The sequence below is a fragment of the Notolepis coatsorum genome (assembly GCF_963971535.1).
Source record: "Notolepis coatsorum genome assembly, chromosome: 15".
Taxonomy (NCBI): Eukaryota; Metazoa; Chordata; class Actinopteri; order Aulopiformes; family Paralepididae; genus Notolepis; species Notolepis coatsorum.
Genome location: NC_140179.1, coordinates 60,143,951 through 60,160,203, shown reverse-complemented (window position 1 = coordinate 60,160,203; position 16,253 = coordinate 60,143,951).

Genomic DNA, 16,253 nt, shown 5'->3' with positions numbered 1-16,253 from the left:
TATTAGGACGTTTTTCAATACTTAAATACTGTCTACTTAAATTTCCCTCCGCGGATCAATAAAGTATCAACCTATCTATCTATCTAATAATGAGACAATATGCAAATAAGATAATACTAATAATTGTCACGGTTCCCCGTATGAAAGTGGCTTGCAACTTACTGCTGGTAAAATCACTGTTTTTTTCTCGTTTTGCATAGTATTACATTCCACTTCTATAAACAATAAAAGTCCTACCGTAAGAGCCTCATACGAGTCAATTAAAGCTTTTTGATTAGAGTCTTTCCTTCGAGCTAAGTTGAACTGAACATTTCACTGTCAAAAGCGCAAATGTAAACAAGGTTGCGTCGCAACACGGTTTTCAAAATAAAGGTCACATATCATATACACATACCGTAGTAGGCCTCTCAATTCTTATAAAAAAAAGTCCCGGATATACATAAACATTAATTGGCATAAATCTCTATAAACGGCCCAACACATTGATCACTTTAGGCACACCCTGAAACCAGTAACATCACAAATATGAAACGGGTAATTACCCATAAAAATAATAAACCTTTCATGGGGTTATTTACAATAATAATAATTCATTTTATTTATAAAGCACTTTTCATTGTGAAACAAAGGTATGCAGAGTTTCTTGTCCTCCTGATTAATGCAATGGTGTGTGTGTGTGTTGTGGTGATCTCATTCAAGGAGCACTACAAGCGCGCGCACACACACACACAGTTTGTTGTTTTTGTTCTATTAGTGATTTACACACTCTCAGTTGGTTCATTATAAAAGATACAAACCTGAAAACAAACGCACTTAAATGTTAAATAAAAGGACCACAGTAATGAGGCAGGAGGAACATGTTTTTTTGCACTATAATAGTAAAATTGTTTCTCATTTAGGGGCAAGTGTGCCCCTAGGCCTAGTGAAAAAGCTTAGCGTACAGCCCTGTAGTGTTCTATTTTATTGAAAATCACAAGTCAACATATTAGGTTATTTTATGTTGAGATTAGGGCTGCACGATTAATTGGGGAAAAAATCGCAATCTCAATTTATAGACCTATGGGATCTCATTTCTAAATTATGAAGATTTTTTAAATTTCTTTAAGTTTTTAAACTTTTTACTAACTTGAGTTATTTTGTATGTTACAAGATACTTTAAGTTTAAGTCAAGCACTTTCATATATGTTATGTTTAAGAAAGCGTGCAATAAATTATTTTATTGAAAAAATAAGAATCGTGATCTCAATTCTTAGAGAGAAAAATCGTGATTCACATTTTAGCAAGAATCGTGCAGCCCTAGTTGAGATTATTAAACTATTGCAAATATGAATGCAATGTTGTCAGTGCCATTTTCGTGGTGGCACACTCATTTCTGGCAAAAGAACACCACTTGATAATATAATGGTAATGGTAATATAATTGGTAATGGACTAAGACAGGGTCGGGATTTTGTCTCCCTTCCTGTTCAATGTATATATGGATGACCTATCCACTAAACTAAGGGAATGTAAGACTGGATGTATGGTGGGGGAGAGCCTTATCAACCATCTGATCTACGCTGATGACTTAGTCATACTGTCCCCCTATAGTGCTGATTTACAGCAACTGCTTAAAGTCTGCTCTGTGAATGAATGAAAACTTTATTTAACAGATTGCAGAATGGGTACAATACAGTACGGCTCAATACATACAATTGTTAAGGGGATGCAGACCTGAGAAAGACGTTTGTCTTGTTTCCATCAGGGTCCCCCATTTTCAATTCATAGACATTTATGACATACACAACATACATGACATTTATGGCATAGGGACATATAGGTATTTAGTACTGATACATTTGTGACATAAGCGGTATTCAAATATACAGTACTACAATACATACGGCGGGGAGGGAATATATACATGCGGTGGGGAGGAGACTGTCTATTAGGAGGTGGTGGGGGTTTTGGGCATTTACGGTGGCCAGTTTCGAATTGCAGCCTCCCGTAGGTGCTCTTTAAGAGCGGTTTTGAATGTGGGCAGGGATTCACATTCCTTTACAGCTTTGGGTAGGGCGTTCCACATTGTTGTGGCATAATTGCGAAACATGTTTAGTCCCTTGTTTGAGCCGAATCTGGGTTTAACATGATTTGTTGAGCTTCCTCTGGTGTAGTGGTTGTGGTATTCACTGACCTTTGGGAAGTATTTTGACATGTACATGGGCACCCCGGTCGTATAGTGTATCTTGTAGACCAGGCCCATTGCAAGTTGCTGTACTCTGTCGTCTACTCTAAGCCATCCTAGGTTGTCAAAGTGGGCAGGGGTGAGGTGGGTTCTCTGGGGTTCAGGTCAAGTAGTAGTCTGACCAGTTTGTTTTGTGATGTTTGTAATTTTGTTTTAAGCGCCTTTGAGGTGCTTTGGTACCATGAGGTGCATGCATAGTCATAGTACCCTTGAATGAGTGCTCCTGCCAGAGTCTTCAGGGTATTCTTGTTTACCAGAGCGGAGATCCGGTACAAGAATCTAGTTCGTTGGTTGACTTTTTTTATTACATTTGATGCCATTTTGTCACAGGAAAGATTTGCCTCTAGGATGGAACCCAGGTAGGTAATTTCATCTTTCCTATATCCTGTGTATGGTATACAACATGATATCAAATTCAACTCTAAAAAGAGTGTTGTTATGATAGTGAAAACTAAGGAGGACCAGAAGCAAAAGTGTCCCTCCTTCTTGCTGTCTGACTGCGCTCTAGATGTGGTGAAGAGTATGTGATATTTGGGTCACAATATCACTGATGACATGTGTGATGATGTTGATGTGCAGCCAGTGCTGCAAACTGTATGCACAGGCCAATATGCTGGCACGAAGATTTTATATGTGTCTGTACTAGACAATGTAAAAATAAGCCTGTTCAGAGCCTATTGTACTCCATTTTATACTGCACACCTATGGTGTAATTATAGCACAGCAAAAAAAACTGCAGGTAGCATATAATGATGCATTTAGGATCCTCCTTAAGCTCCCAAGACGGACTAGTGCAAGCCATTTGTTTGTGACTACAAATGTCCCCACCTTTAATCTATGTTGTTGGCCTTGTTTCTTTTGTTATTGTATTCTTGTTGTTGTTTTGTATATTGTAATATGGACCTTGAGTCTGAAATAAAGTCTTCATCAATATGACAGACATCCTTTTATTCATAATGGTGATACAACTCCTGTAGCGAGTTTGTGCCCATATGATTAGATCAATTTAGATTAACTTAGATAATCTTATAATATATCACTGTGGAGAGTCCTATCTTGATAAGTGCAACATCTACATAATATTGTCACATTACACATCTGCAATAAATGTTACATAACCTTTTGTGGCATGCAATCTTATAAGAAATTAGCTCTGGAAGTAAGTCTAACAATAGCAATGGCTGTTGATAAGACACAGACTGTCTCCTAATAGACAGTCTCCTCCCCACGTATATTTTATCCCACCTGCCCACCCCTCCTAATGTACAGTCTCCTCCACATCATATATGTATATAGTTTCTGTTAGGATCTCTGGGTAACAGTACTGTATATTTTTGCATATCGTATGTCACCAATGTTACAGTACTATATACCTGTTTGTCATGTATGTCCCTATGTCATAAATGTCATGTATGTTGTGTATGTCATAAATGTCACTATGAATTGAAAATGGGGGACCCTGATGTAAACAAGACAAACGTCTTTCTCTGGTCTGCATCCCCTTAACAATTGTCTATTGAGCCGTACTGTATTGTACCCATTCTGCAATCCGTTAATAAAGTTTTCATTCATTCATTCTAACATTAGCCAAATAAACCAACCAATACATTACAGTAAGATTAGTAGGATAAACTTTCCGTTTATTGTAATGCCTCATTCACTGTTTAACGTGTAAAATAACGTGTTTCATTAGAAATATACCGTGTACAGTTAAGTTAAAGATGTGGTCGCTTTTATTTAGATCAATAATTCAACCAGAAGTAGTATTCTTGTTCAATTAGCAAGGCTGGTCTAGTTTACATTTACATTTTAGGCATTTAGCTGACGCTTTTATCCAAATCGACTTATAAGTTTTGTACAACAAGACTGGTCGATACATTATTAAACTGTTTGATTGATTGATTGAAAAGTTTATTAACAGATTGCAGAATGGGTACAGTACAGTTTACTGTTAGTTTGTTGTCGGCGAGCCATATGCAGATTTTGCCTAGTTCCGAGCTGTATTACCTTACTTTTAATGTCCACATTACTTTCTGATTGAACAAACCTGCTTTGTGTGTCTTCATCTCACTTGCAAGCATTCAGAAGTTTAGGGTGGCGATCAATCTCCATGAGTTCATACTGCATTAAAATACTAGTTCATACTCCTCCTCAATCCATTCAAATATATATCCAGTAGCTGCAGTTAGTCCGCTCTTTACACGGTCTCTGCATTGTAGACATTTCCAGAGAATTAGCGATTAGCAATAGCCATAGACAACGAGGAGAAGCTACGTACTGTGCTGTACACAAAGAACGCGACCTCTGACGTCACTTCCACTGGGGGGGGGGGAGGGGCTGACTCGTTTCAGGACCCTTGACTTTTGCCACAGCGCCCCCTTTTTTGGCTGACCACATTTCTTAGTCCCTAGTTTTAAATGTTTATTCCACCCAAATGCTACTTTGTCCAACTACCTCGTTTTAAAGGTTTATTCCGCCCAAATGTTACTTTGTCCAACTACTTATAGTTTTAAAGGAAAACGCAGATGTGCCCTGTTTAGATGGAAACGCTAGCAGGTGCATCCGCAAAAATATTTTTTCGGATGTGCCTTTCGTTTATACGGAAACGGCGTTTTTACGGGGTGAAACCGCAAAAAAGTGAGACTACCTTCCAGGGTGGAATTCCTAGAAACGATAAACCTTTGCGCTATCATCTAAACTGTCAAACCGCATAAAACGCTGACGAAAGGGTTGTCAAGGCTCTCGTCGCGCGTACTGCTTACATCACAGGCATGCGCCAGTAGCCTAGAAGCGTAAACAAAGCATGTCTGATTCTATCCATGGCATCACCTGAAGGCTACATTGGCAGTACTTTTAAATACACAAGAATCTGTCCCGCGGCGTGACTGGACCCACTGTCTGTGAGTGACTCTGCTTTGGTCCAATCACATTCCCCACCCACAGTCTGCGAATCAGAGGCAGAGTAGGGCGGGTCTTCACAGCACGTCATGTGACATATGCGCCAATCGTGTGACAGCGGGGCTCAGTCGTCTCGAGTTGTTACAGCCTCGTCTGCACAGAGAATTCCATCCCAAAACGCTAGTCTAAACGCAAAATTAAAAGTGAGACCGTAAGACGTCTTTTGCGGTTTCTGTTCAGACTCTCTCCGTCTAAACGTAGCCTCAGATTCTTCTTATTTTTTTAAGTATAATTTATTTACAAAAGTTCAAGGTTCAAGTTTTAAGTTTGTTTATTAGTTAATAAAATAAAATACATGTACTTTACGGTGAAATGCTTGGTTCTGTATGAGCCCCAGAGAGAGAAAAAGTAAGTAAAAAATTAAGTAAAAGAGGAATATACAATATACAATACAATATACAATCTAAAGTACAGCCTAAGTAAAAAAAATTATAAAAGGGCAGCAATCCGCCTACACCCTGTACATTCACAGGTCCAGTATATCCCGAGGCTTTACTGCTCAGCCTGACCTGGTGTGGTATGAAGCTGAGTTTGCTTCTGAGTCATCAGACAGTTCAGTGGTGTTGGTATCAGGCAGCGTTAATTTTGTCAACTAAAATGGTGACGAAAGATGTTCGTCAACGAAGGTTTTTTTCATGACGACAACGAGACGTAACGTCACGTTATTGAAGACCATGTCACGCTAACGAGACTAAATAGTCTATTAAATATTGTTGACCACAACTGAGGACACAAATGTAATTTACAAAAAACAGGACAAAATTTCTCTTCATGTATGTTGATATTGTTGACTAAAACAAGACGAGACAAAATAATTATAACCTTTCTTAATGCCATTGTCCCGACAGAGCAGTGTGACAGGGAGCTCTGTTATTAGCATTAGCTGAAGAACTATTTGAAAAGCTAGTTTTAGCTTAACGTTACCTTGGCTAAAGTTGGGACTATTCATCATCCAGCTGCAGACCTGCAAGCAAAGTACAGCAAGTTGGCAAAGGAGTATTCCAAGGTAAATCACTTTTTCACCAGTAACGTTACATTCTTTCCATCTAGCTCACGCTAACTGGCTAACCTAGCTCACGCTAATGTGGCTAACTGATCGACCTCTCGCACACAATTAATGACATGTTGCGGACAGCCATAACGGTGATAATGTTTAGCTTTTAGTGCCAAATGATAAGAGTCTAAGGCGGAGTCTCAAAAGAGAATGTTGAATATTTATTGTGCATTAAAAATCACAACAGAGCCTCTGCTACTAGCTAACCTAAACGGAGCCTTCTGGAAGCAAGTGCAACAACGTATAATGTCCGTGTGGAACACGGACCAATTTGCCAACAACCTTTCCGTGGGTGAAGCATAAGGGAGCAAAAAGGAGCACTTGACACATGACTAAGACTAAAACTAAAATGAAAATAGCTGCCAAAATGAACACTGGTATCAGGTGAGTGTTCTATGTCTTCTGTGCCTGGCAGACCGTTGCTTGCCTGACAGTGTTCTTCTTTTGTGTCCCGTAGGTGCTTGCAGTTACAGTGATACTCTTGTCCATCTTGGGTGCGAACGTGATATGAACGTGCAGTGTCGGCTGGCTGGATGACTACTGCTGGCCTCCAGCGTCCATACTCTTGGAGTCTGACAGACTCTCCACTGTGTAGTGGGGGCAGTGGTCTAGCTGACTTGTCGTAGTATCTCTTTTGGTGCTGTTGTCTCTGCACTCGCTTGTCATGTCCATCTTTGGGGCTGACTACCCCTGGCTGCAGCTGTTGGTTGGTGCTTGGGAGGGTTGAGCGCAGCCTGCGGCTCATCAACAGCTGTGCTGGTGACTTGAAGTTGTCGACTGGGGTGTTACGGTATTCAAGGAGACTTAGGTAAGGGTCTCTTCTGTCTGCTTTAGCCTTGTCCATGAGTGCTTTTGCTGTCTTCACGGTCATCTCCGCTAGTCCGTTGCTCTGAGGATAATGTGGGCTTGACATGACTTGGCGAATGCCTCGACGATAGGCTTCTTCTTGATCGACTCGAGGGGCTTATGGTAAGATTGCACCATAACATGACAACCGTAGGCATATTGATGGAAACGTTTGAACCCATACAGGACTACGTACAACTCCTTCTCGATTTGTACATAGTTGACCTCGCTGTTTGTGAATGATCTGGATGCGTAGCTAATGGTCCTCCCTTCCTGCATAAGCACAGCACCCAGCCCATACTTCGATGCGTCAACCTGCAAGCTGAGCTCCTTTTCAGGGTCAACATAGATGAGAACTGGCCCCGGTTCACTGGTGAGTATGTCTTTAATTTGATGGAATGCAGCGTCATGTTGTGCATCCCACAGGAACTCATTTGATTGTTTCAGCAGCTGTCTCATGGGTGCGTTGATCTCTGAGAGAGGCTCGGAGCGAACTTGGCCAGGTAGTTGACCATACCTAGCACGGTCTCCAGCTCTGCACACCTCCATCTCCTTGATGGCAGCTATCTTGCCTTGGTTCGGCTTTACGCCGTCAACTGAGAGAACGTGCAAATATCACTGGACTAATAATACTTCCTTGTGGAGTTCCATTCTCTACTATATATTCCTTACTAAACACACCATTAATTCTTACCACTATATTCCTATCAGACAGAAAATTATTTATCCATTTAAGCATTCTACCTTTGATTCCCATTTGATGAAGCTTAATAATAAGGCCCTGTCTCCAAACCATATCATAGGCCTTTTCAATATTAAAAAAACACAGCAATAACTGACTCCTTATTTACCTGTGCGTTCCTAATGGCGTCATCAAGAGCAACAGCAGGGTCCATTCTCCTAAATCCACTTTGGTAGCTATACAATAATCCTCTCGTTTCCAGCCAGTATACCAGTCTGTCATTAATCATTCTTTCCATCAGCTTCCCCATTTGGGATGTTAATGCTATGGGCCTATAATTACTATGGTCTTTTGTGTCCTTACCAGGCTTTCTAATTGGGATGATGACTGACTGCTTCCACGCTTCAGGAATCTCCCCTTCAGACCATACTTTATTAAACAACCTCAGTACCACTTCTTTGGATATATCACTTAATTTCTCCATCATAGAGTAACAAATACTGTCTCTACCTGGAGTTGTTTTCCCTACTTTCCTTAGAGCTCTATTCATTTCATGCACTGTAAATGCTGTATTTAATACCCTATCCTCTCCATCTTCACCAAAGTCTACATTTCCTCCCAACCTATCCACTGTTAACTCTCTCCCTTCCCTTTCTTCTTGCGTTAAATTATCAGAACTATACACTTTAACTAGCGCCTTTGCTATTGCTTCTGCTTTTTCCACGCTAGTAGTAATAACTCTTTGTTCTACTACCAGAGTAGGGTATTCAAGCTCCCTCCCAACCCCTCTCATCTTTTTAATCATACCCCACACCCTCTGGATCGGCGTAGCCCTTCCTAAATAATCACAAATCTTCTTCCAGTACTCCTTCTTCACTTTCTTAATTACTTTCCTCACTATTGCCATCACTCTTTTATATTCTATTAATTTTCCAAAGTTATGGCTCCTCTTTAGTTCTCTAAATGCTCTATTCCTTACTTTAATTGCTTCATAACATTCCTTAGACCACCAAGGGACTATCCTATTCACCCTCTTCTGCCCAGTGTGGTAGTTTCCCAAGCAAAATGTATATACATGTACAGGAGCGGGCGTCCGCCAGGCATCGTTGGTGAACAGGGTAAAAGCACTACAAACATACATTCTAGCCCACGAGGGTCGCCGCTCTTCTCCTGCAGAGGGGGAGGGTAGGTGATATAGTTTGGGTTAGCACATAGAATAACAACAACAACACGGAGCAACACACTCTACATTCTCCCCCTACTGGACTAGAAGGACCGGCGACGCATTGAGACGAATACCATCGAACCATCGAAGAAGGAGCCGAGAAGAGAGAGATGCTTTTTTAGTTAAAGTGAACTTTAGTCTGATTTCTGATGACCCTCGGCATAGAGAGTGCATCCATCAGGGATCATTGCATTGTTCTTTCATTCAAAATCTTTTGTTTGTAATTGTCTTTGGATCCCATTAAAACCGGATTCTTACATTAATCTTCTCGATGACTCTTTCTTCAAAACGCCGTCTTTTTGCTGCCGCCTTGTAAACCATTTCCTGGTTTTTTAAAGTACAACAGGGCTTTTAAGGTTTACACACAACGCAGAGCAGATTAGGAGATTAGGTTCTGATTACTTAGAACAAGAATAGCCCCGTTGGTGACTTCAAAAGCGCACCAGACTTCTGTCTCACTTCCCCAGGCCGAAACTCAACTACAATAGACTAATAGAAATGGCTTGTTGACTAACTACACTTACACAAAAGAATAGCCCGCAGACACCCCACCCTGATATTTACAGAAGACTTTTGGGCTGGCGGAGACAATGGGGGTTGACACCAGACCCTTAAACCTTATCTTTATTACTTCCCCCAACAGCAACGGTCAACTGCAGCTGTTAAAGTACAGTTGAGTAAGACGGTGCCTCTAGCAAAAACATACCTTATAAGGCCCTTCCGGAATATGTCTGTTCAAAAAGACAGTTACCTAGTTTCAGCCAATCAAACGTGTCGGTAGGCTAAAAACGGTCACGAACACTGGTTCTCCAATTGGAAGCTCTCTCGCTCATAGAAAGGTCCGCCCTTCATGACGTAAAGTCTGGCGTATTCTAGGGGGAGGAGTTTAGTCTTTAAAGTAAGCGGTTCAGAGAGGAAGAACGGCAAATGGAGCTACGAATTCCCAGAACGACCGATATTTGCGATCAGTCGAAGGGCGAGGGGTCGGAGTACAGTGGGGAGGAGAGTGAGAAAGAAGAGAGGGAGGAGGAGGGGTGGGGAAAGTACGTTTGCTGTGGAACGGTGGACGAGCCTTGCCCACCGTGTTGCTGTGTCAAAGGGGATCTTTCCACCTGCTCTACCCTCACTGCCAAATGCCCTCCTTCAACCCCCTGCACCCTTTCTTGGCTACCCTGACCTGCCCTGCTAACCGCCCCAGCATACGTCAACTTACCCTCCCTTCTCTCTCTCCGATCCGCGACCTCCTTCATCATCACCTCGCACCCCCTATACGCTACACTATGCTCCCCATCACAACTACAGCACTTCGGCTTCACTCCCTCTCCACACTCCCCATATTCATGTTCCCCGCCACACCTAGCGCACCTCAGCCCCTTCCTACACGTGATAGCTATGTGGCCAAACTCCTGGCACCTATAGCACCTAAGAGGATCATGAACAAATTCCCTAACCCTATACATCCTATGCCCCACAAACACCACCCTAGGAACAACCCCACCCTCAAACGTAATCACTACCGTCCCCGTCACTGCCCTCTCCGCTCCCCTCTTCATCCTTTCTGCACTCTTAACTATGCCATTACGCCCGTCCTCCATTAGCTCTTTCACCAGCTGCTCTACTGTAACCTCGACCGGTACCCCAGCTAAAACCCCCTTACATCCCCCCCCCCTCTTCTCCCCTACTCTCGCCACCTTACTTATACCCACCCCCCCAATGCCCCGCATCGTCCTAGCCACCTCCACCTGCCCCTCACTACCACACCCTACGGCCAGATTCCCATCCCACAAAACTTTCACGTACTTTACCTCTCCTAGTTGCGCGGCAATGAGTTTGGGCCACTCGAGCCTACCTACCTTCCCCTCACCCCTCTCCCTCCCAAGCCTGACCACTATATGGATCACTTCCTCTTTTGCCACATCTTTTCCAGCACCCTCGTCTCCCGGCCCACTTGAGCTATCGTCCCCCACTTTCTTCCTCTTCCCCCCTTCTCCCCCCCTCTCCTCCCCACTACTCTCACCCTTGCCCTGACTATCCCCATCGCTGTCGTTCCTCTCCGTCGAATTGGCTGAGGGGGCTGCGAGGGACAAGGCTGCGAGGGACAAAGCAGCCCAGGATAAGATAGTAGGGGGCAAGGTGGGTCCCGCGGAGGGGGGCTCAGACAGGAAGTAGCAGCAGTAGCTGCACTCCAATGGACAATGTAGTTGATGACGGGGTCCAGTAGAAGAAGAAAAAGAAGGTGAAGAAGGAGAAGCAGGAGAAGAAGAAGAGCCCATAAAAAGAATTGCGGAGGGCAGTAATACGCCTCGATGCGTCTACTCTGCCGGAAATTCAAATAAGAAGAAGAAGAAGAAGAGAGAGACAGAATAACAACAACAACACGGAGCAACACACTCTACATTCTTCCCCTACTGGACCAGAAGGACCGGCGACGCATTGAGACGAATACCATCGAACCATCGAAGAAGGAGCCGAGAAGAGATAGTTAAAGTGAACTTTAGTCTGATTTCTGATGACCCTCGGCATAGAGAGTGCATCCATCAGGACTCATTGCATTGTTCTTTCAAATCTTTTGTTTGTAATTTACTTTGGATCCCATTAAAACCGGATTCTTACATTAATCTTCTCGATGACTCTTTCTTCAAAACGCCGTCTTTTTGCTGCCGCCTTGTAAACCATTTCCTGGTTTTTTAAAGTACAACAGGGCTTTTAAGGTTTACACACAACGCAGAGCAGATTAGGAGATTAGGTTCTGATTACTCAGAACAAGAATAGCCCCGTTGGTGACTTCACCAGTCTTAGGAATTGCTACTTCTGCAGCTACAATAATATTATTAGTAACATCACTACACATGGAATCAATATCTAGACTCTCATTATTCATACCCATAAGCCCACACTCACTCAATAAGGAATAAGACTCCCAATCAGCCACACCCAATTTCCATCTCCCTCCTCTCAAAACATTCTCCCTGATCTCCACCTACGGGAGACTGCAATTCGAAACTGGCCCCCACATATGTCCTAACCCAGTTGTACAGTAAATGACCATGTATGGCTTTGTCAGTATTCCAATGTACAGTGTACAGTGTCCCCCACCCACCCCCTGTATGTATTGAGCTGTACTGTACTGTACCCATTTTGCAATCTGTTAATAAAGTTTTCAATCAATCAATCAATAGGGTTCATCTCCATCTGTAACATAATAGGGTAGTGATCGCTGCCAAGAAAGAGCACGGACAATTTGAACAACTGGATCCAAGATCCGTTCATTGCGCATGATGCTCGCAACAGGCCTCCGTCTGTCTGAGCAGGAGGCGTTGATCGATCTTTCGTGTGACGAGCTACTGAAAGTCAAGTTCACTGGACAGGCCCTCGCAAAGTTCTGAATATCAGTCCGGAACGACTACCCAGCCGGGGGCAGTGTGAGCCTCCCACGCGTTACTCCTCGCCACTGAGAGATCGAGCTGCGCAGGTGAAAAGATGCGACTGCTGTTACCTCAAGTACCGGAGGGGACTTGTGCTATGTATGACTTAGTCCACATTGCAGCCGGCTTGTGGGAGGCAAGAAACAGCGTTCGTGACAGGGGAGGGTTGAATTGGATGATACAAAAATTGGGATGGGAGAAAAATATAGAAAATGGGAGAAAAAGTGGATTAAAAAAAAAAGTTTCTCCTGCAGTTTTATTAGTTAAAATCTTAACTTTTTTTCCTTTGTATAGAATGTAATACCTTAGAATGGAGTAGAAGGTCCAATCAAATAAACGTGATTTTATTATTGAAATTGAATTGAAAAATGGCAATTACAGTGAACTTTAATCAAAAGCAGTATTAAAAAAACATGATAATCTATGTACCTTTATAGCACAACACACAAAAAGTTAAAAGGTCTTCGATTGACCAAAAGAGAGAAATCAAAAAGAAGAAAAAAGGAAAGCAGAGAAAGCAGAATGTTCAAAATTAGTTTTTATATCAAATTGTTTTCTGGAACCAACTTGTAGTCTGTTGTTATTGTTCCTCCTTCTTCATCTTGGTACTGTATGGATATTTGTGACTCCGTCGGCTGATTGTCCTGGTCTGGTTACCACCTCATACTGCTCCTCACTGGTCCTGGTCTGGTTACCACCTCATACTGCTCCTCACTGGTCCTGGTCTGGTTACCACCTCATACTGCTCCTCACTGGTCCTGGTCTGGTTACCACCTCATGCTGCTCCTCACTGGTCCTGGTCTGGTTACCACCTCATACTGCTCCTCACTGGTCCTGGTCTGGTTACCACCTCATACTGCTCCTCACTGGTCCTGGTCTGGTTACCACCTCATACTGCTCCTCACTGGTCCTGGTCTGGTTACCACCTCATACTGCTCCTCACTGGTCCTGGTCTGGTTACCACCTCATACTGCTCCTCACTGGTCCTGGTCTGGTTACAACCTCATACTGCTCCTCACTGGTCCTGGTCTGGTTACCACCTCATACTGCTCCTCACTGGTCCTGGTCTGGTTACCACCTCATACTGCTCCTCACTGGTCCTGGTCTGGTTACCACCTCATACTGCTCCTCACTGGTCCTGGTGTCACCGCCTCATAGTCCCAGACTGTTGTAAGCTGTTTTACTGATGATCTTTTCCCTCCCCAACTCTTCCCGGCTGAGATAACAGGGGCCCGATAACTAGGCAGAGGTGGATAGTTGACATTATGGCTCTGAAAATGTTCATAATTCCCATATATGATTTGATTTCCCGCTGCACTATCACTTGAATGCACAGACTGGAGGGTATTCCGTGATAACACAGCCAATATTAACGAATACACTGAAACGGTGCTTGACTTTGTCTGTACTCTGGTAGAAGAAACAATCCCCTCTACCACAATTAGAATCTACCCAAATCAAAAGCCCTGGGTAGATAAATCCGTCCGTGAGGCTCTGAAAGTGCGCACATCAGCATACAACACAGGGCTGGTGACAGGCAACATGGAAGAACACAAGACGGCAAGATACAACGTCAGGGGAGCAGTAATAGAGGCAAAACGGCGTTACAGGGATAAAGTTGAACTTCAGTTTGAACAGGCTGACTCTAGAGGCATGTGGCAGGGCCTCAGAACAATGACAGATTACAAAGGCACCCCCCTCAAACTGAACAGTGACATCTCCTTAGCAAATGATCTCAATTCCTTCTATGCGAGGTTTGAGGCTGTGAATAACAACACCAGCCTACAAACCACGGCAATGGGGGGGGGGGGGGGTCTGCTGATGGAGACTCAGTGTTCAGGGTAACAGAGCATGAGGTGAGACGGATCTTTAAAAAAGTGAATATCAGGAAGGCAGCAGGACCGGACGGCATCCCCGGCCGCGTCCTAAAAGTCTGTGCCGACCAACTGGCCCCGGTATTCACTGACATCTTCAACCTGTCCTTGGAACAGGCTGTCATCCCCACCTGTCTGAAGAAGTCCACCATCATCCCTGTACCCAAAAAATCTACGCCCGCTTGCCTCAACGACTACCGCCCTGTAGCCCTCACCTCCATAGCCATGAAGTGCTTTGAGAAGCTAGTGAAGGGTTACATCTGTTCCTCCCTCCCCATCAACCTGGACCCCCTGCAATTTGCATATCGCCCCAACAGGTCCACGGAGGACGCCATAGCCCATGTGCTGCACACAGCAGCATCACACCTGGACAAGAGGCAGGGGAACTATGTGAGAATGCTGTTCATCGACTACAGCTCAGCATTCAATACCATAGTCCCCTCCAAACTCATAGCCAAGCTCAGGGACCTGGGCTTGAACTATGACCTCTGCCAGTGGGTCCTGGACTTCCTGACGGGCAGACCCCAGGTGGTAAGAGCAGGCAACTGCACCTCCTCATCCATCACGCTCAACATAGGGGCCCCCCAGGGCTGTGTTCTGAGCCCCTTCCTCTACTCCCTGTACACACATGACTGCGTGGCACAGCGGAACAACAACACAATCATCAAATTTGCTGATGACACAGTAGTGGTGGGCCTGATCTCTGCCAACGACGAGAGGGCCTACCTGGAAGAGGTAGAGAATCTGTCACAGTGGTGTCAGGAGAACTGCCTCTCCCTGAACGTCAGCAAAACAAAAGAGATGATTGTGGACTTCAGGGGGTCGGGGGTCAAGGACTACAGCCCCCTCAGCATCGACGGGGCACCGGTTGAGAGAGTGAACAGTTTCAAGTACCTCGGAGCCCACATATCCGAGGACTTGACATGGACCACACACATTAACAGTGTTGTGAAGAAGGCACGACAACGCCTCTACTTCCTCAGGCGCCTAAGGAAGTTCCAAGTCAGTCAGAAGATCCTTAGGAACTTCTACTCATGTACAATAGAGAGCATCCTGACTGGCAACATCACCTCCTGGTTTGGGAATAGCACTGCACAAGACCGTAGCAGACTACAAAGAGTGACACGTTCAGCCAAACGCACAATTGGAGGGGGGCTTCCCACCCTCCAGAACATTTACAACAAGCGGTGCAGGGGGAAGGCTAAGAGAATTATTAAGGACTCGAGCCACCCGAACAACTGCCTCTTTGAACTGCTGTGGTCAGGCAAGCGATACCGGAGTCTTAAGGCGAGCACAGAAAGACTCAGAAGAAGCTTCTATCCCCAGGCCATCAGGCTGCTAAACGAACAATAAACACTATGCAACAACCATCAAATGCACACAGCACACACACCCACACTCACTTAAACCACACAAACACACTTTATATTTATTGTTAAAGGATTTGCACTACAACTCGTACACCCACTGTAAATTGTACCTAAATTGCACCTCATCCCATTTCTGCCTTGCACTATATAGTATTGTATTAGTACACTGCACAGTATTGTATATTATATGGTAACTCAGTTACGTCTATTCTGCATCGAACATTGGACATATGTCTATACTGAACACTGTGACCTCATTTTTTTTTTACTTCTAATTTACATGTTATGTTATTTTATTTCATACTTATCTTGTCTTGCACAGTCTCTGGAGCGTAACAGTAAGAAGCATTTTGTATAAAAGTATTCTGTACTTCTGTATGACAACTATTAAAGAAACTTGAATTTGAAACTTGAACTTGCAGGATATCTGTATCACAGATAGTATCCTCTGTTTACAATCAGAGACAAGTGTCTGACCAGAAAGTGAGAAAGAGCTCTGGTCAGACTTACAATTAAATACACCAGTTTGGAATGACAAAAATGAAAACAAAGATGGGTTTAGGGGTTGTCGTATCCGACACAACATTGATATGGAA